Genomic DNA, 19922 nt, shown 5'->3' with positions numbered 1-19922 from the left:
GCGCAGCGGTTTGGGAGTTAACATCAAAATTACATTTCTCGGCCATATCGCATAGATCTCACTGTGAAAAGGCTTAAATGACTTTTTTAATTAAGTTTGATGATTGCGTTCAAACAAAATGTCCTAGAACAAAATTTTCAAATGTAACTACTAGATTGTGATACAATACACTATTGGGTGAAGTTTGGTTGACTTCTGCGCAGCGGTTTGGGAGTTAACATCAAAATTACATTTCTCGGCCATATCGCATAGATCTCACTGTGAAAAGGCTTAAATGGCTTTTTTGACCTAAGTTTGAGGATTGCGCTCAAATCAAATGTCCAAGAACCAAATTTCCAAATGTAACTACTAGATTGTGATACAATACACTATTGGGTGAAGTTTGGTTGACTTCTGCGCAGCGGTTTGGGAGTTAACATCAAAATTACATTTCTCGGCCATATCGCATAGATCTCACTGTGAAAAGGCTTAAATGACTTTTTTAATTAAGTTTGATGATTGCGTTCAAACAAAATGTCCTAGAACAAAATTTTCAAATGTAACTACTAGATTGTGATACAATACACTATTGGGTGAAGTTTGGTTGACTTCTGCGCAGCGGTTTGGGAGTTAACATCAAAATTACATTTCTCGGCCATATCGCATAGATCTCACTGTGAAAAGGCTTAAATGGCTTTTTTGACCTAAGTTTAAAGATTGCGCTCAAACCAAATGTCCTAGAACGAAATTTTCAAATGTAACTACTAGAATGTGATACAATACACTATTGGGTGAAGTTTGGTTGACTTCTGCGCAGCGGTTTGGGAGTTAACATCAAAATTACATTTCTCGGCCATATCGCATAGATCTCACTGTGAAAAGGCTTAAATGGCTTTTTTGACCTAAGTTTGAGGATTGCGCTCAAATCAAATGTCCTAGAACCAAATTTCCACATGTAATTACTAGATTGTGATACAATACACTAATGGGTGAAGTTTGGTTGACTTCTGCGCAGCGGTTTGGGAGTTAACATCAAAATTACATTTCTCGGCCATATCGCATAGATCTCACTGTGAAAAGGCTTAAATGACTTTTTTAATTAAGTTTAATGATTGCGCTCAAATCAAATGTCCTAGAACTAAATTTCCAAATGTAACTACTAGATTGTGATAAAATACACTATTGGGTGAAGTTTGGTTGACTTCTGCGCAGCGGTTTGGGAGTTAACATCAAAATTACATTTCTCGGCCATATCGCATAGATCTCACTGTGAAAAGGCTTAAATGACTTTTTTAATTAAGTTTGATGATTGCGTTCAAACAAAATGTCCTAGAACAAAATTTTCAAATGTAACTACTAGATTGTGATACAATACACTATTGGGTGAAGTTTGGTTGACTTCTGCGCAGCGGTTTGGGAGTTAACATCAAAATTACATTTCTCGGCCATATCGCATAGATCTCACTGTGAAAAGGCTTAAATGGCTTTTTTGACCTAAGTTTGAGGATTGCGCTCAAATCAAATGTCCTATAACCAAATTTCCACACGTAACTACTAGATTGTGATACAATACACTAATGGGTGAAGTTTGGTTGACTTCTGCGCAGCGGTTTGGGAGTTAACATCAAAATTACATTTCTCGGCCATATCGCATAGATCTCACTGTGAAAAGGCTTAAATGGCTTTTTTGACCTAAGTTTGAGGATTGCGCTCAAATCAAATGTCCTAGAACGAAATGTTTAAATGTAACTACTACAATGTGATACAATACACTATTGGGTGAAGTTTGGTTGACTTCTGCGCAGCGGTTTGGGAGTTAACATCAAAATTACATTTCTCGGCCATATCGCATAGATCTCACTGTGAAAAGGCTTAAATGACTTTTTTAATTAAGTTTGATGATTGCGTTCAAACAAAATGTCCTAGAACAAAATTTTCAAATGTAACTACTAGATTGTGATACAATACACTAATGGGTGAAGTTTGGTTTACTTCTGCGCAGCGGTTTGGGAGTTAACATCAAAATTACATTTCTCGGCCATATCGCATAGATCTCACTGTGAAAAGGCTTAAATGGCTTTTTTGACCTAAGTTTAATGATTGCGCTCAAACCAAATGTCCTAGAACGAAATTTTCAAATGTAACTACTAGAATGTGATACAATACACTATTGGGTGAAGTTTGGTTGACTTCTGCGCAGCGGTTTGGGAGTTAACATAAAAATTACATTTCTCGGCCATATCGCATAGATCTCACTGTGAAAAGGCTTAAATGACTTTTTTAATTAAGTTTGAGGATTGCGCTCAAATCAAATGTCCAAGAACCAAATTTCCAAATGTAACTACTAGATTGTGATACAATACACTATTGGGTGAAGTTTGGTTGACTTCTGCGCAGCGGTTTGGGAGTTAACATCAAAATTACATTTCTCGGCCATATCGCATAGATCTCACTGTGAAAAGGCTTAAATGACTTTTTTAATTAAGTTTGATGATTGCGTTCAAACAAAATGTCCTAGAACAAAATTTTCAAATGTAACTACTAGATTGTGATACAATACACTATTGGGTGAAGTTTGGTTGACTTCTGCGCAGCGGTTTGGGAGTTAACATCAAAATTACATTTCTCGGCCATATCGCATAGATCTCACTGTGAAAAGGCTTAAATGGCTTTTTTGACCTAAGTTTAAAGATTGCGCTCAAACCAAATGTCCTAGAACGAAATTTTCAAATGTAACTACTAGAATGTGATACAATACACTATTGGGTGAAGTTTGGTTGACTTCTGCGCAGCGGTTTGGGAGTTAACATCAAAATTACATTTCTCGGCCATATCGCATAGATCTCACTGTGAAAAGGCTTAAATGGCTTTTTTGACCTAAGTTTGAGGATTGCGCTCAAATCAAATGTCCTAGAACCAAATTTCCACATGTAATTACTAGATTGTGATACAATACACTAATGGGTGAAGTTTGGTTGACTTCTGCGCAGCGGTTTGGGAGTTAACATCAAAATTACATTTCTCGGCCATATCGCATAGATCTCACTGTGAAAAGGCTTAAATGACTTTTTTAATTAAGTTTAATGATTGCGCTCAAATCAAATGTCCTAGAACTAAATTTCCAAATGTAACTACTAGATTGTGATAAAATACACTATTGGGTGAAGTTTGGTTGACTTCTGCGCAGCGGTTTGGGAGTTAACATCAAAATTACATTTCTCGGCCATATCGCATAGATCTCACTGTGAAAAGGCTTAAATGACTTTTTTAATTAAGTTTGATGATTGCGTTCAAACAAAATGTCCTAGAACAAAATTTTCAAATGTAACTACTAGATTGTGATACAATACACTATTGGGTGAAGTTTGGTTGACTTCTGCGCAGCGGTTTGGGAGTTAACATCAAAATTACATTTCTCGGCCATATCGCATATATCTCACTGTGAAAAGGCTTAAATGGCTTTTTTGACCTAAGTTTGAGGATTGCGCTCAAATCAAATGTCCAAGAACCAAATTTCCAAATGTAACTACTAGATTGTGATACAATACACTATTGGGTGAAGTTTGGTTGACTTCTGCGCAGCGGTTTGGGAGTTAACATCAAAATTACATTTCTCGGCCATATCGCATAGATCTCACTGTGAAAAGGCTTAAATGACTTTTTTAATTAAGTTTGATGATTGCGTTCAAACAAAATGTCCTAGAACAAAATTTTCAAATGTAACTACTAGATTGTGATACAATACACTATTGGGTGAAGTTTGGTTGACTTCTGCGCAGCGGTTTGGGAGTTAACATCAAAATTACATTCCTCGGCCATATCGCATAGATCTCACTGTGAAAAGGCTTAAATGGCTTTTTTGACCTAAGTTTAAAGATTGCGCTCAAACCAAATGTCCTAGAACGAAATTTTCAAATGTAACTACTAGAATGTGATACAATACACTATTGGGTGAAGTTTGGTTGACTTCTGCGCAGCGGTTTGGGAGTTAACATCAAAATTATATTTCTCGGCCATATCGCATAGATCTCACTGTGAAAAGGCTTAAATGGCTTTTTTGACCTAAGTTTGAGGATTGCGCTCAAATCAAATGTCCTAGAACCAAATTTCCACATGTAACTACTAGATTGTGATACAATACACTAATGGGTGAAGTTTGGTTGACTTCTGCGCAGAGGTTTGGGAGTTAACATCAAAATTACATTTCTCGGCCATATCGCATAGATCTCACTGTGAAAAGGCTTAAATGACTTTTTTAATTAAGTTTGATGATTGCGCTCAAACCAAATGTCCTAGAACGAAATTTTCAAATGTAACTACTAGAATGTGATACAATACACTATTGGGTGAAGTTTGGTTGACTTCTGCGCAGCGGTTTGGGAGTTAACATCAAAATTACATTTCTCGGCCATATCGCATAGATCTCACTGTGAAAAGGCTTAAATGGCTTTTTTGACCTAAGTTTGAGGATTGCGCTCAAATCAAATGTCCTAGAACCAAAATTTCACATGTAACTACTAGATTGTGATACAATACACTAATGGGTGAAGTTTGGTTGACTTCTGCGCAGCGGTTTGGGAGTTAACATCAAAATTACATTTCTCGGCCATATCGCATAGATCTCACTGTGAAAAGGCTTAAATGACTTTTTTTAATTAAGTTTGATGATTGCGCTCAAACAAAATTTCCTAGAACAAAATTTTCAAATGTAACTACTAGATTGTGATACAATACACTATTGGGTGAAGTTTGGTTGACTTTTGCGCAGCGGTTTGGGAGTTAACATCAAAATTACATTTCTCGGCCATATCGCATAGATCTCACTGTGAAAAGGCTTAAATGGCTTTTTTGACCTAAGTTTGAGGATTGCGCTCAAATCAAATGTCCTAGAACGAAATGTTTAAATGTAACTACTACAATGTGATACAATACACTATTGGGTGAAGTTTGGTTGACTTCTGCGCAGCGGTTTGGGAGTTAACATCAAAATTACATTTCTCGGCCATATCGCATAGATCTCACTGTGAAAAGGCTTAAATGACTTTTTTAATTAAGTTTGATGATTGCGTTCAAACAAAATGTCCTAGAACAAAATTTTCAAATGTAACTACTAGATTGTGATACAATACACTATTGGGTGAAGTTTGGTTGACTTCTGCGCAGCGGTTTGGGAGTTAACATCAAAATTACATTCCTCGGCCATATCGCATAGATCTCACTGTGAAAAGGCTTAAATGGCTTTTTTAATTAAGTTTGATGATTGCGTTCAAACAAAATGTCCTAGAACAAAATTTTCAAATGTAACTACTAGATTGTGATACAATACACTATTCGGTGAAGTTTGGTTGACTTCTGCGCAGCGGTTTGGGAGTTAACATCAAAATTACATTTCTCGGCCATATCGCATAGATCTCACTGTGAAAAGGCTTAAATGGCTTTTTTGACCTAAGTTTGAGGATTGCGCTCAAATCAAATGTCCTAGAACCAAATTTCCAAATGTAACTCATAGATTGTGATACAATACACTATTGGGTGAAGTTTGGTTGACTTCTGCGCAGCGGTTTGGGAGTTAACATCAAAATTACATTTCTCGGCCATATCGCATAGATCTCACTGTGAAAAGGCTTAAATGACTTTTTTAATTAAGTTTGATGATTGCGTTCAAACAAAATGTCCTAGAAAAATTTTTTCAAATGTAACTACTAGATTGTGATACAATACACTATTGGGTGAAGTTTGGTTGACTTCTGCGCAGCGGTTTGGGAGTTAACATAAAAATTACATTTCTCGGCCATATCGCATAGATCTCACTGTGAAAAGGCTTAAATGGCTTTTTTGACCTAAGTTTAAAGATTGCGCTCAAACCAAATGTCCTAGAACGAAATTTTCAAATGTAACTACTAGAATGTGATACAATACACTATTGGGTGAAGTTTGGTTGACTTCTGCGCAGCGGTTTGGGAGTTAACATCAAAATTACATTTCTCGGCCATATCGCATAGATCTCACTGTGAAAAGGCTTAAATGGCTTTTTTGACCTAAGTTTAATGATTGCGCTCAAACCAAATGTCCTAGAACGAAATTTTCAAATGTAACTACTAGAATGTGATACAATACACTATTGGGTGAAGTTTGGTTGACTTCTGCGCAGCGGTTTGGGAGTTAACATCAAAATTACATTTCTCGGCCATATCGCATAGATCTCACTGTGAAAAGGCTTAAATGGCTTTTTTGACCTAAGTTTGAGGATTGCGCTCAAATCAAATGTCCTAGAACCAAATTTTCACATGTAACTACTAGATTGTGATACAATACACTAATGGGTGAAGTTTGGTTGACTTCTGCGCAGCGGTTTGGGAGTTAACATCAAAATTACATTTCTCGGCCATATCGCATAGATCTCACTGTGAAAAGGCTTAAATGACTTTTTTAATTAAGTTTGATGATTGCGCTCAAACAAAATTTCCTAGAACAAAATTTTCAAATGTAACTACTAGATTGTGATACAATACACTATTGAATGAAGTTTGGTTGACTTCTGCGCAGCGGTTTGGGAGTTAACATCAAAATTACATTTCTCGGCCATATCGCATAGATCTCACTGTGAAAAGGCTTAAATGGCTTTTTTGACCTAAGTTTGAGGATTGCGCTCAAATCAAATGTCCTAGAACCAAATTTTCACATGTAACTACTAGATTGTGATACAATACACTAATGGGTGAAGTTTGGTTGACTTCTGCGCAGCGGTTTGGGAGTTAACATCAAAATTACATTTCTCGGCCATATCGCATAGATCTCACTGTGAAAAGGCTTAAATGACTTTTTTAATTAAGTTTGATGATTGCGCTCAAACAAAATTTCCTAGAACAAAATTTTCAAATGTAACTACTAGATTGTGATACAATACACTATTGAATGAAGTTTGGTTGACTTCTGCGCAGCGGTTTGGGAGTTAACATCAAAATTACATTTCTCGGCCATATCGCATAGATCTCACTGTGAAAAGGCTTAAATGGCTTTTTTGACCTAAGTTTAATGATTGCGCTCAAACCAAATGTCCTAGAACGAAATTTTCAAATGTAACTACTAGAATGTGATACAATACACTATTGGGTGAAGTTTGGTTGACTTCTGCGCAGCGGTTTGGGAGTTAACATCAAAATTACATTTCTCGGCCATATCGCATAGATCTCACTGTGAAAAGGCTTAAATGACTTTTTTAATTAAGTTTGATGATTGCGTTCAAACAAAATGTCCTAGAACAAAATTTTCAAATGTAACTACTAGATTGTGATACAATACACTATTGGGTGAAGTTTGGTTGACTTCTGCGCAGCGGTTTGGGAGTTAACATCAAAATTACATTTCTCGGCCATATCGCATAGATCTCACTGTGAAAAGGCTTAAATGGCTTTTTTGACCTAAGTTTGAGGATTGCGCTCAAATCAAATGTCCAAGAACCAAATTTCCAAATGTAACTACTAGATTGTGATACAATACACTATTGGGTGAAGTTTGGTTGACTTCTGCGCAGCGGTTTGGGAGTTAACATCAAAATTACATTTCTCGGCCATATCGCATAGATCTCACTGTGAAAAGGCTTAAATGACTTTTTTAATTAAGTTTGATGATTGCGTTCAAACAAAATGTCCTAGAACAAAATTTTCAAATGTAACTACTAGATTGTGATACAATACACTATTGGGTGAAGTTTGGTTGACTTCTGCGCAGCGGTTTGGGAGTTAACATCAAAATTACATTTCTCGGCCATATCGCATAGATCTCACTGTGAAAAGGCTTAAATGGCTTTTTTGACCTAAGTTTAAAGATTGCGCTCAAACCAAATGTCCTAGAACGAAATTTTCAAATGTAACTACTAGAATGTGATACAATACACTATTGGGTGAAGTTTGGTTGACTTCTGCGCAGCGGTTTGGGAGTTAACATCAAAATTACATTTCTCGGCCATATCGCATAGATCTCACTGTGAAAAGGCTTAAATGGCTTTTTTGACCTAAGTTTGAGGATTGCGCTCAAATCAAATGTCCTAGAACCAAATTTCCACATGTAATTACTAGATTGTGATACAATACACTAATGGGTGAAGTTTGGTTGACTTCTGCGCAGCGGTTTGGGAGTTAACATCAAAATTACATTTCTCGGCCATATCGCATAGATCTCACTGTGAAAAGGCTTAAATGACTTTTTTAATTAAGTTTGATGATTGCGTTCAAACAAAATGTCCTAGAACAAAATTTTCAAATGTAACTACTAGATTGTGATACAATACACTATTGGGTGAAGTTTGGTTGACTTCTGCGCAGCGGTTTGGGAGTTAACATCAAAATTACATTTCTCGGCCATATCGCATAGATCTCACTGTGAAAAGGCTTAAATGGCTTTTTTGACCTAAGTTTGAGGATTGCGCTCAAATCAAATGTCCAAGAACCAAATTTCCAAATGTAACTACTAGATTGTGATACAATACACTATTGGGTGAAGTTTGGTTGACTTCTGCGCAGCGGTTTGGGAGTTAACATCAAAATTACATTTCTCAGCCATATCGCATAGATCTCACTGTGAAAAGGCTTAAATGACTTTTTTAATTAAGTTTGATGATTGCGTTCAAACAAAATGTCCTAGAACAAAATTTTCAAATGTAACTACTAGATTGTGATACAATACACTATTGGGTGAAGTTTGGTTGACTTCTGCGCAGCGGTTTGGGAGTTAACATCAAAATTACATTTCTCGGCCATATCGCATAGATCTCACTGTGAAAAGGCTTAAATGGCTTTTTTGACCTAAGTTTAAAGATTGCGCTCAAACCAAATGTCCTAGAACGAAATTTTCAAATGTAACTACTAGAATGTGATACAATACACTATTGGGTGAAGTTTGGTTGACTTCTGCGCAGCGGTTTGGGAGTTAACATCAAAATTATATTTCTCGGCCATATCGCATAGATCTCACTGTGAAAAGGCTTAAATGGCTTTTTTGACCTAAGTTTGAGGATTGCGCTCAAATCAAATGTCCTAGAACCAAATTTCCACATGTAACTACTAGATTGTGATACAATACACTAATGGGTGAAGTTTGGTTGACTTCTGCGCAGAGGTTTGGGAGTTAACATCAAAATTACATTTCTCGGCCATATCGCATAGATCTCACTGTGAAAAGGCTTAAATGACTTTTTTAATTAAGTTTGATGATTGCGCTCAAACCAAATGTCCTAGAACGAAATTTTCAAATGTAACTACTAGAATGTGATACAATACACTATTGGGTGAAGTTTGGTTGACTTCTGCGCAGCGGTTTGGGAGTTAACATCAAAATTACATTTCTCGGCCATATCGCATAGATCTCACTGTGAAAAGGCTTAAATGGCTTTTTTGACCTAAGTTTGAGGATTGCGCTCAAATCAAATGTCCTAGAACCAAATTTTCACATGTAACTACTAGATTGTGATACAATACACTAATGGGTGAAGTTTGGTTGACTTCTGCGCAGCGGTTTGGGAGTTAACATCAAAATTACATTTCTCGGCCATATCGCATAGATCTCACTGTGAAAAGGCTTAAATGACTTTTTTTAATTAAGTTTGATGATTGCGCTCAAACAAAATTTCCTAGAACAAAATTTTCAAATGTAACTACTAGATTGTGATACAATACACTATTGGGTGAAGTTTGGTTGACTTCTGCGCAGCGGTTTGGGAGTTAACATCAAAATTACATTTCTCGGCCATATCGCATAGATCTCACTGTGAAAAGGCTTAAATGGCTTTTTTGACCTAAGTTTGAGGATTGCGCTCAAATCAAATGTCCTAGAACGAAATGTTTAAATGTAACTACTACAATGTGATACAATACACTATTGGGTGAAGTTTGGTTGACTTCTGCGCAGCGGTTTGGGAGTTAACATCAAAATTACATTTCTCGGCCATATCGCATAGATCTCACTGTGAAAAGGCTTAAATGGCTTTTTTGACCTAAGTTTGAGGATTGCGCTCAAACAAAATTTCCTAGAACAAAATTTTCAAATGTAACTACTAGATTGTGATACAATACACTAATGGGTGAAGTTTGGTTGACTTCTGCGCAGCGGTTTGGGAGTTAACATCAAAATTACATTTCTCGGCCATATCGCATAGATCTCACTGTGAAAAGGCTTAAATGACTTTTTTAATTAAGTTTGATGATTGCGTTCAAACAAAATGTCCTAGAACAAAATTTTCAAATGTAACTACTAGATTGTGATACAATACACTATTGGGTGAAGTTTGGTTGACTTCTGCGCAGCGGTTTGGGAGTTAACATCAAAATTACATTTCTCGGCCATATCGCATAGATCTCACTGTGAAAAGGCTTAAATGGCTTTTTTGACCTAAGTTTAATAATTGCGCTCAAACCAAATGTCCTAGAACGAAATTTTCAAATGTAACTACTAGAATGTGATACAATACACTATTGGGTGAAGTTTGGTTGACTTCTGCGCAGCGGTTTGGGAGTTAACATCAAAATTACATTTCTCGGCCATATCGCATAGATCTCACTGTGAAAAGGCTTAAATGACTTTTTTAATTAAGTTTGATGATTGCGTTCAAACAAAATGTCCTAGAACAAAATTTTCAAATGTAACTACTAGATTGTGATACAATACACTATTGGGTGAAGTTTGGTTGACTTCTGCGCAGCGGTTTGGGAGTTAACATCAAAATTACATTTCTCGGCCATATCGCATAGATCTCACTGTGAAAAGGCTTAAATGACTTTTTTAATTAAGTTTGATGATTGCGTTCAAACAAAATGTCCTAGAACAAAATGTTCAAATGTAACTACTAGATTGTGATACAATACACTAATGGGTGAAGTTTGGTTTACTTCTGCGCAGCGGTTTGGGAGTTAACATCAAAATTACATTTCTCGGCCATATCGCATAGATCTCACTGTGAAAAGGCTTAGATGGCTTTTTTGACCTAAGTTTAATGATTGCGCTCAAACCAAATGTCCTAGAACGAAATTTTCAAATGTAACTACTAGAATGTGATACAATACACTATTGGGTGAAGTTTGGTTGACTTCTGCGCAGCGGTTTGGGAGTTAACATCAAAATTACATTTCTCGGCCATATCGCATAGATCTCACTGTGAAAAGGCTTAAATGGCTTTTTTGACCTAAGTTTGAGGATTGCGCTCAAATCAAATGTCCTAGAACCAAATTTTCACATGTAACTACTAGATTGTGATACAATACACTAATGGGTGAAGTTTGGTTGACTTCTGCGCAGCGGTTTGGGAGTTAACATCAAAATTACATTTCTCGGCCATATCGCATAGATCTCACTGTGAAAAGGCTTAAATGACTTTTTTAATTAAGTTTGATGATTGCGCTCAAACAAAATTTCCTAGAACAAAATTTTCAAATGTAACTACTAGATTGTGATACAATACACTATTGGGTGAAGTTTGGTTGACTTCTGCGCAGCGGTATGGGAGTTAACATCAAAATTACATTTCTCGGCCATATCGCATAGATCTCACTGTGAAAAGGCTTAAATGACTTTTTTAATTAAGTTTGATGATTGCGTTCAAACAAAATGTCCTAGAACAAAATTTTCAAATGTAACTACTAGATTGTGATACAATACACTATTGGGTGAAGTTTGGTTGACTTCTGCGCAGCGGTTTGGGAGTTAACATCAAAATTACATTTCTCGGCCAAATCGCATAGATCTCACTGTGAAAAGGCTTAAATGGCTTTTTTGACCTAAGTTTGAGGATTGCGCTCAAATCAAATGTCCAAGAACCAAATTTCCAAATGTAACTACTAGATTGTGATACAATACACTATTGGGTGAAGTTTGGTTGACTTCTGCGCAGCGGTTTGGGAGTTAACATCAAAATTACATTTCTCGGCCATATCGCATAGATCTCACTGTGAAAAGGCTTAAATGACTTTTTTAATTAAGTTTGATGATTGCGTTCAAACAAAATGTCCTAGAACAAAATTTTCAAATGTAACTACTAGATTGTGATACAATACACTATTGGGTGAAGTTTGGTTGACTTCTGCGCAGCGGTTTGGGAGTTAACATCAAAATTACATTTCTCGGCCATATCGCATAGATCTCACTGTGAAAAGGCTTAAATGGCTTTTTTGACCTAAGTTTAAAGATTGCGCTCAAACCAAATGTCCTAGAACGAAATTTTCAAATGTAACTACTAGAATGTGATACAATACACTATTGGGTGAAGTTTGGTTGACTTCTGCGCAGCGGTTTGGGAGTTAACATCAAAATTACATTTCTCGGCCATATCGCATAGATCTCACTGTGAAAAGGCTTAAATGACTTTTTTAATTAAGTTTGATGATTGCGTTCAAACAAAATGTCCTAGAACAAAATTTTCAAATGTAACTACTAGATTGTGATACAATACACTATTGGGTGAAGTTTGGTTGACTTCTGCGCAGCGGTTTGGGAGTTAACATCAAAATTACATTTCTCGGCCATATCGCATAGATCTCACTGTGAAAAGGCTTAAATGGCTTTTTTGACCTAAGTTTGAGGATTGCGCTCAAATCAAATGTCCAAGAACCAAATTTCCAAATGTAACTACTAGATTGTGATACAATACACTATTGGGTGAAGTTTGGTTGACTTCTGCGCAGCGGTTTGGGAGTTAACATCAAAATTACATTTCTCGGCCATATCGCATAGATCTCACTGTGAAAAGGCTTAAATGACTTTTTTAATTAAGTTTGATGATTGCGTTCAAACAAAATGTCCTAGAACAAAATTTTCAAATGTAACTACTAGATTGTGATACAATACACTATTGGGTGAAGTTTGGTTGACTTCTGCGCAGCGGTTTGGGAGTTAACATCAAAATTACATTCCTCGGCCATATCGCATAGATCTCACTGTGAAAAGGCTTAAATGGCTTTTTTGACCTAAGTTTAAAGATTGCGCTCAAACCAAATGTCCTAGAACGAAATTTTCAAATGTAACTACTAGAATGTGATACAATACACTATTGGGTGAAGTTTGGTTGACTTCTGCGCAGCGGTTTGGGAGTTAACATCAAAATTATATTTCTCGGCCATATCGCATAGATCTCACTGTGAAAAGGCTTAAATGGCTTTTTTGACCTAAGTTTGAGGATTGCGCTCAAATCAAATGTCCTAGAACCAAATTTCCACATGTAACTACTAGATTGTGATACAATACACTAATGGGTGAAGTTTGGTTGACTTCTGCGCAGAGGTTTGGGAGTTAACATCAAAATTACATTTCTCGGCCATATCGCATAGATCTCACTGTGAAAAGGCTTAAATGACTTTTTTAATTAAGTTTGATGATTGCGCTCAAACAAAATTTCCTAGAACAAAATTTTCAAATGTAACTACTAGATTGTGATACAATACACTATTGGGTGAAGTTTGGTTGACTTCTGCGCAGCGGTATGGGAGTTAACATCAAAATTACATTTCTCGGCCATATCGCATAGATCTCACTGTGAAAAGGCTTAAATGACTTTTTTAATTAAGTTTGATGATTGCGTTCAAACAAAATGTCCTAGAACAAAATTTTCAAATGTAACTACTAGATTGTGATACAATACACTATTGGGTGAAGTTTGGTTGACTTCTGCGCAGCGGTTTGGGAGTTAACATCAAAATTACATTTCTCGGCCAAATCGCATAGATCTCACTGTGAAAAGGCTTAAATGGCTTTTTTGACCTAAGTTTGAGGATTGCGCTCAAATCAAATGTCCAAGAACCAAATTTCCAAATGTAACTACTAGATTGTGATACAATACACTATTGGGTGAAGTTTGGTTGACTTCTGCGCAGCGGTTTGGGAGTTAACATCAAAATTACATTTCTCGGCCATATCGCATAGATCTCACTGTGAAAAGGCTTAAATGACTTTTTTAATTAAGTTTGATGATTGCGTTCAAACAAAATGTCCTAGAACAAAATTTTCAAATGTAACTACTAGATTGTGATACAATACACTATTGGGTGAAGTTTGGTTGACTTCTGCGCAGCGGTTTGGGAGTTAACATCAAAATTACATTTCTCGGCCATATCGCATAGATCTCACTGTGAAAAGGCTTAAATGGCTTTTTTGACCTAAGTTTAAAGATTGCGCTCAAACCAAATGTCCTAGAACGAAATTTTCAAATGTAACTACTAGAATGTGATACAATACACTATTGGGTGAAGTTTGGTTGACTTCTGCGCAGCGGTTTGGGAGTTAACATCAAAATTACATTTCTCGGCCATATCGCATAGATCTCACTGTGAAAAGGCTTAAATGACTTTTTTAATTAAGTTTGATGATTGCGTTCAAACAAAATGTCCTAGAACAAAATTTTCAAATGTAACTACTAGATTGTGATACAATACACTATTGGGTGAAGTTTGGTTGACTTCTGCGCAGCGGTTTGGGAGTTAACATCAAAATTACATTTCTCGGCCATATCGCATAGATCTCACTGTGAAAAGGCTTAAATGGCTTTTTTGACCTAAGTTTGAGGATTGCGCTCAAATCAAATGTCCAAGAACCAAATTTCCAAATGTAACTACTAGATTGTGATACAATACACTATTGGGTGAAGTTTGGTTGACTTCTGCGCAGCGGTTTGGGAGTTAACATCAAAATTACATTTCTCGGCCATATCGCATAGATCTCACTGTGAAAAGGCTTAAATGACTTTTTTAATTAAGTTTGATGATTGCGTTCAAACAAAATGTCCTAGAACAAAATTTTCAAATGTAACTACTAGATTGTGATACAATACACTATTGGGTGAAGTTTGGTTGACTTCTGCGCAGCGGTTTGGGAGTTAACATCAAAATTACATTCCTCGGCCATATCGCATAGATCTCACTGTGAAAAGGCTTAAATGGCTTTTTTGACCTAAGTTTAAAGATTGCGCTCAAACCAAATGTCCTAGAACGAAATTTTCAAATGTAACTACTAGAATGTGATACAATACACTATTGGGTGAAGTTTGGTTGACTTCTGCGCAGCGGTTTGGGAGTTAACATCAAAATTATATTTCTCGGCCATATCGCATAGATCTCACTGTGAAAAGGCTTAAATGGCTTTTTTGACCTAAGTTTGAGGATTGCGCTCAAATCAAATGTCCTAGAACCAAATTTCCACATGTAACTACTAGATTGTGATACAATACACTAATGGGTGAAGTTTGGTTGACTTCTGCGCAGAGGTTTGGGAGTTAACATCAAAATTACATTTCTCGGCCATATCGCATAGATCTCACTGTGAAAAGGCTTAAATGACTTTTTTAATTAAGTTTGATGATTGCGCTCAAACCAAATGTCCTAGAACGAAATTTTCAAATGTAACTACTAGAATGTGATACAATACACTATTGGGTGAAGTTTGGTTGACTTCTGCGCAGCGGTTTGGGAGTTAACATCAAAATTACATTTCTCGGCCATATCGCATAGATCTCACTGTGAAAAGGCTTAAATGGCTTTTTTGACCTAAGTTTGAGGATTGCGCTCAAATCAAATGTCCTAGAACCAAATTTTCACATGTAACTACTAGATTGTGATACAATACACTAATGGGTGAAGTTTGGTTGACTTCTGCGCAGCGGTTTGGGAGTTAACATCAAAATTACATTTCTCGGCCATATCGCATAGATCTCACTGTGAAAAGGCTTAAATGACTTTTTTTAATTAAGTTTGATGATTGCGCTCAAACAAAATTTCCTAGAACAAAATTTTCAAATGTAACTACTAGATTGTGATACAATACACTATTGGGTGAAGTTTGGTTGACTTCTGCGCAGCGGTTTGGGAGTTAACATCAAAATTACATTTCTCGGCCATATCGCATAGATCTCACTGTGAAAAGGCTTAAATGGCTTTTTTGACCTAAGTTTGAGGATTGCGCTCAAATCAAATGTCCAAGAACCAAATTTCCAAATGTAACTACTAGATTGTGATACAATACACTATTGGGTGAAGTTTGGTTGACTTCTGCGCAGCGGTTTGGGAGTTAACATCAAAATTACATTTCTCGGCCATATCGCATAGATCTCACTGTGAAAAGGCTTAAATGACTTTTTTAATTAAGTTTGATGATTGCGTTCAAACAAAATGTCCTAGAAAAAAATTTTCAAATGTAACTACTAGATTGTGATACAATACACTATTGGGTGAAGTTTGGTTGACTTCTGCGCAGCGGTTTGGGAGTTAACATCAAAATTACATTTCTCGGCCATATCGCATAGATCTCACTGTGAAAAGGCTTAAATGGCTTTTTTGACCTAAGTTTAATGATTGCGCTCAAACCAAATGTCCTAGAACGAAATTTTCAAATGTAACTACTAGAATGTGATACAATACACTATTGGGTGAAGTTTGGTTGACTTCTGCGCAGCGGTTTGGGAGTTAACATCAAAATTACATTTCTCGGCCATATCGCATAGATCTCACTGTGAAAAGGCTTAAATGGCTTTTTTGACCTAAGTTTGAGGATTGCGCTCAAATCAAATGTCCTAGAACCAAATTTTCACATGTAACTACTAGATTGTGATACAATACACTAATGGGTGAAGTTTGGTTGACTTCTGCGCAGCGGTTTGGGAGTTAACATCAAAATTACATTTCTCGGCCACATCGCATAGATCTCACTGTGAAAAGGCTTAAATGACTTTTTTAATTAAGTTTGATGATTGCGCTCAAACAAAATTTCCTAGAACAAAATTTTCAAATGTAACTACTAGATTGTGATACAATACACTATTGGGTGAAGTTTGGTTGACTTCTGCGCAGCGGTTTGGGAGTTAACATCAAAATTACATTTCTCGGCCTTATCGCATAGATCTCACTGTGAAAAGGCTTAAAAGACTTTTTTAATTAAGTTTGATGATTGCGTTCAAACAAAATGTCCTAGAACAAAATTTTCAAATGTAACTACTAGAATGTGATACAATACACTATTGGGTGAAGTTTGGTTGACTTCTGCGCAGCGGTTTGGGAGTTAACATCAAAATTACATTTCTCGGCCATATCGCATAGATCTCACTGTGAAAAGGCTTAAATGGCTTTTTTGACCTAAGTTTGAGGATTGCGCTCAAATCAAATGTCCTAGAACCAAATTTCCACATGTAATTACTAGATTGTGATACAATACACTAATGGGTGAAGTTTGGTTGACTTCTGCGCAGCGGTTTGGGAGTTAACATCAAAATTACATTTCTCGGCCATATCGCATAGATCTCACTGTGAAAAGGCTTAAATGACTTTTTTAATTAAGTTTAATGATTGCGCTCAAATCAAATGTCCTAGAACTAAATTTCCAAATGTAACTACTAGATTGTGATAAAATACACTATTGGGTGAAGTTTGGTTGACTTCTGCGCAGCGGTTTGGGAGTTAACATCAAAATTACATTTCTCGGCCATATCGCATAGATCTCACTGTGAAAAGGCTTAAATGACTTTTTTAATTAAGTTTGATGATTGCGTTCAAACAAAATGTCCTAGAACAAAATTTTCAAATGTAACTACTAGATTGTGATACAATACACTATTGGGTGAAGTTTGGTTGACTTCTGCGCAGCGGTTTGGGAGTTAACATCAAAATTACATTTCTCGGCCATATCGCATAGATCTCACTGTGAAAAGGCTTAAATGGCTTTTTTGACCTAAGTTTGAGGATTGCGCTCAAATCAAATGTCCAAGAACCAAATTTCCAAATGTAACTCATAGATTGTGATACAATACACTATTGGGTGAAGTTTGGTTGACTTCTGCGCAGCGGTTTGGGAGTTAACATCAAAATTACATTTCTCGGCCATATCGCATAGATCTCACTGTGAAAAGGCTTAAATGACTTTTTTAATTAAGTTTGATGATTGCGTTCAAACAAAATGTCCTAGAACAAAATTTTCAAATGTAACTACTAGATTGTGATACAATACACTATTGGGTGAAGTTTGGTTGACTTCTGCGCAGCGGTTTGGGAGTTAACATCAAAATTACATTCCTCGGCCATATCGCATAGATCTCACTGTGAAAAGGCTTAAATGGCTTTTTTGACCTAAGTTTAAAGATTGCGCTCAAACCAAATGTCCTAGAACGAAATTTTCAAATGTAACTACTAGAATTTGATACAATACACTATTGGGTGAAGTTTGGTTGACTTCTGCGCAGCGGTTTGGGAGTTAACATCAAAATTACATTTCTCGGCCATATCGCATAGATCTCACTGTGAAAAGGCTTAAATGGCTTTTTTGACCTAAGTTTGAGGATTGCGCTCAAATCAAATGTCCAAGAACCAAATTTCCAAATGTAACTACTAGATTGTGATACAATACACTATTGGGTGAAGTTTAGTTGACTTCTGCGCAGCGGTTTGGGAGTTAACATCAAAATTACATTTCTCGGCCATATCGCATAGATCTCACTGTGAAAAGGCTTAAATGACTTTTTTAATTAAGTTTGATGATTGCGTTCAAACAAAATGTCCTAGAAAAATTTTTTCAAATGTAACTACTAGATTGTGATACAATACACTATTGGGTGAAGTTTGGTTGACTTCTGCGCAGCGGTTTGGGAGTTAACATAAAAATTACATTTCTCGGCCATATCGCATAGATCTCACTGTGAAAAGGCTTAAATGGCTTTTTTGACCTAAGTTTAAAGATTGCGCTCAAACCAAATGTCCTAGAACGAAATTTTCAAATGTAACTACTAGAATGTGATACAATACACTATTGGGTGAAGTTTGGTTGACTTCTGCGCAGCGGTTTGGGAGTTAACATCAAAATTACATTTCTCGGCCATATCGCATAGATCTCACTGTGAAAAGGCTTAAATGGCTTTTTTGACCTAAGTTTAATGATTGCGCTCAAACCAAATGTCCTAGAACGAAATTTTCAAATGTAACTACTAGAATGTGATACAATACACTATTGGGTGAAGTTTGGTTGACTTCTGCGCAGCGGTTTGGGAGTTAACATCAAAATTACATTTCTCGGCCATATCGCATAGATCTCACTGTGAAAAGGCTTAAATGGCTTTTTTGACCTAAGTTTGAGGATTGCGCTCAAATCAAATGTCCTAGAACCAAATTTTCACATGTAACTACTAGATTGTGATACAATACACTAATGGGTGAAGTTTGGTTGACTTCTGCGCAGCGGTTTGGGAGTTAACATCAAAATTACATTTCTCGGCCATATCGCATAGATCTCACTGTGAAAAGGCTTAAATGACTTTTTTAATTAAGTTTGATGATTGCGCTCAAACAAAATTTCCTAGAACAAAATTTTCAAATGTAACTACTAGATTGTGATACAATACACTATTGAATGAAGTTTGGTTGACTTCTGCGCAGCGGTTTGGGAGTTAACATCAAAATTACATTTCTCGGCCATATCGCATAGATCTCACTGTGAAAAGGCTTAAAAGGCTTTTTTGACCTAAGTTTAATGATTGCGCTCAAACCAAATGTCCTAGAACGAAATTTTCAAATGTAACTACTAGAATGTGATACAATACACTATTGGGTGAAGTTTGGTTGACTTCTGCGCAGCGGTTTGGGAGTTAACATCAAAATTACATTTCTCGGCCATATCGCATAGATCTCACTGTGAAAAGGCTTAAATGACTTTTTTAATTAAGTTTGATGATTGCGTTCAAACAAAATGTCCTAGAACAAAATTTTCAAATGTAACTACTAGATTGTGATACAATACACTATTGGGTGAAGTTTGGTTGACTTCTGCGCAGCGGTTTGGGAGTTAACATCAAAATTACATTTCTCGGCCATATCGCATAGATCTCACTGTGAAAAGGCTTAAATGGCTTTTTTGACCTAAGTTTGAGGATTGCGCTCAAATCAAATGTCCAAGAACCAAATTTCCAAATGTAACTACTAGATTGTGATACA

This window comes from Corythoichthys intestinalis, unplaced genomic scaffold (genome assembly GCF_030265065.1).
Source record: "Corythoichthys intestinalis isolate RoL2023-P3 unplaced genomic scaffold, ASM3026506v1 HiC_scaffold_25, whole genome shotgun sequence".
NCBI classification, from domain to species: Eukaryota; Metazoa; Chordata; class Actinopteri; order Syngnathiformes; family Syngnathidae; genus Corythoichthys; species Corythoichthys intestinalis.
Note: the sequence above shows the minus strand (reverse complement) of the source record.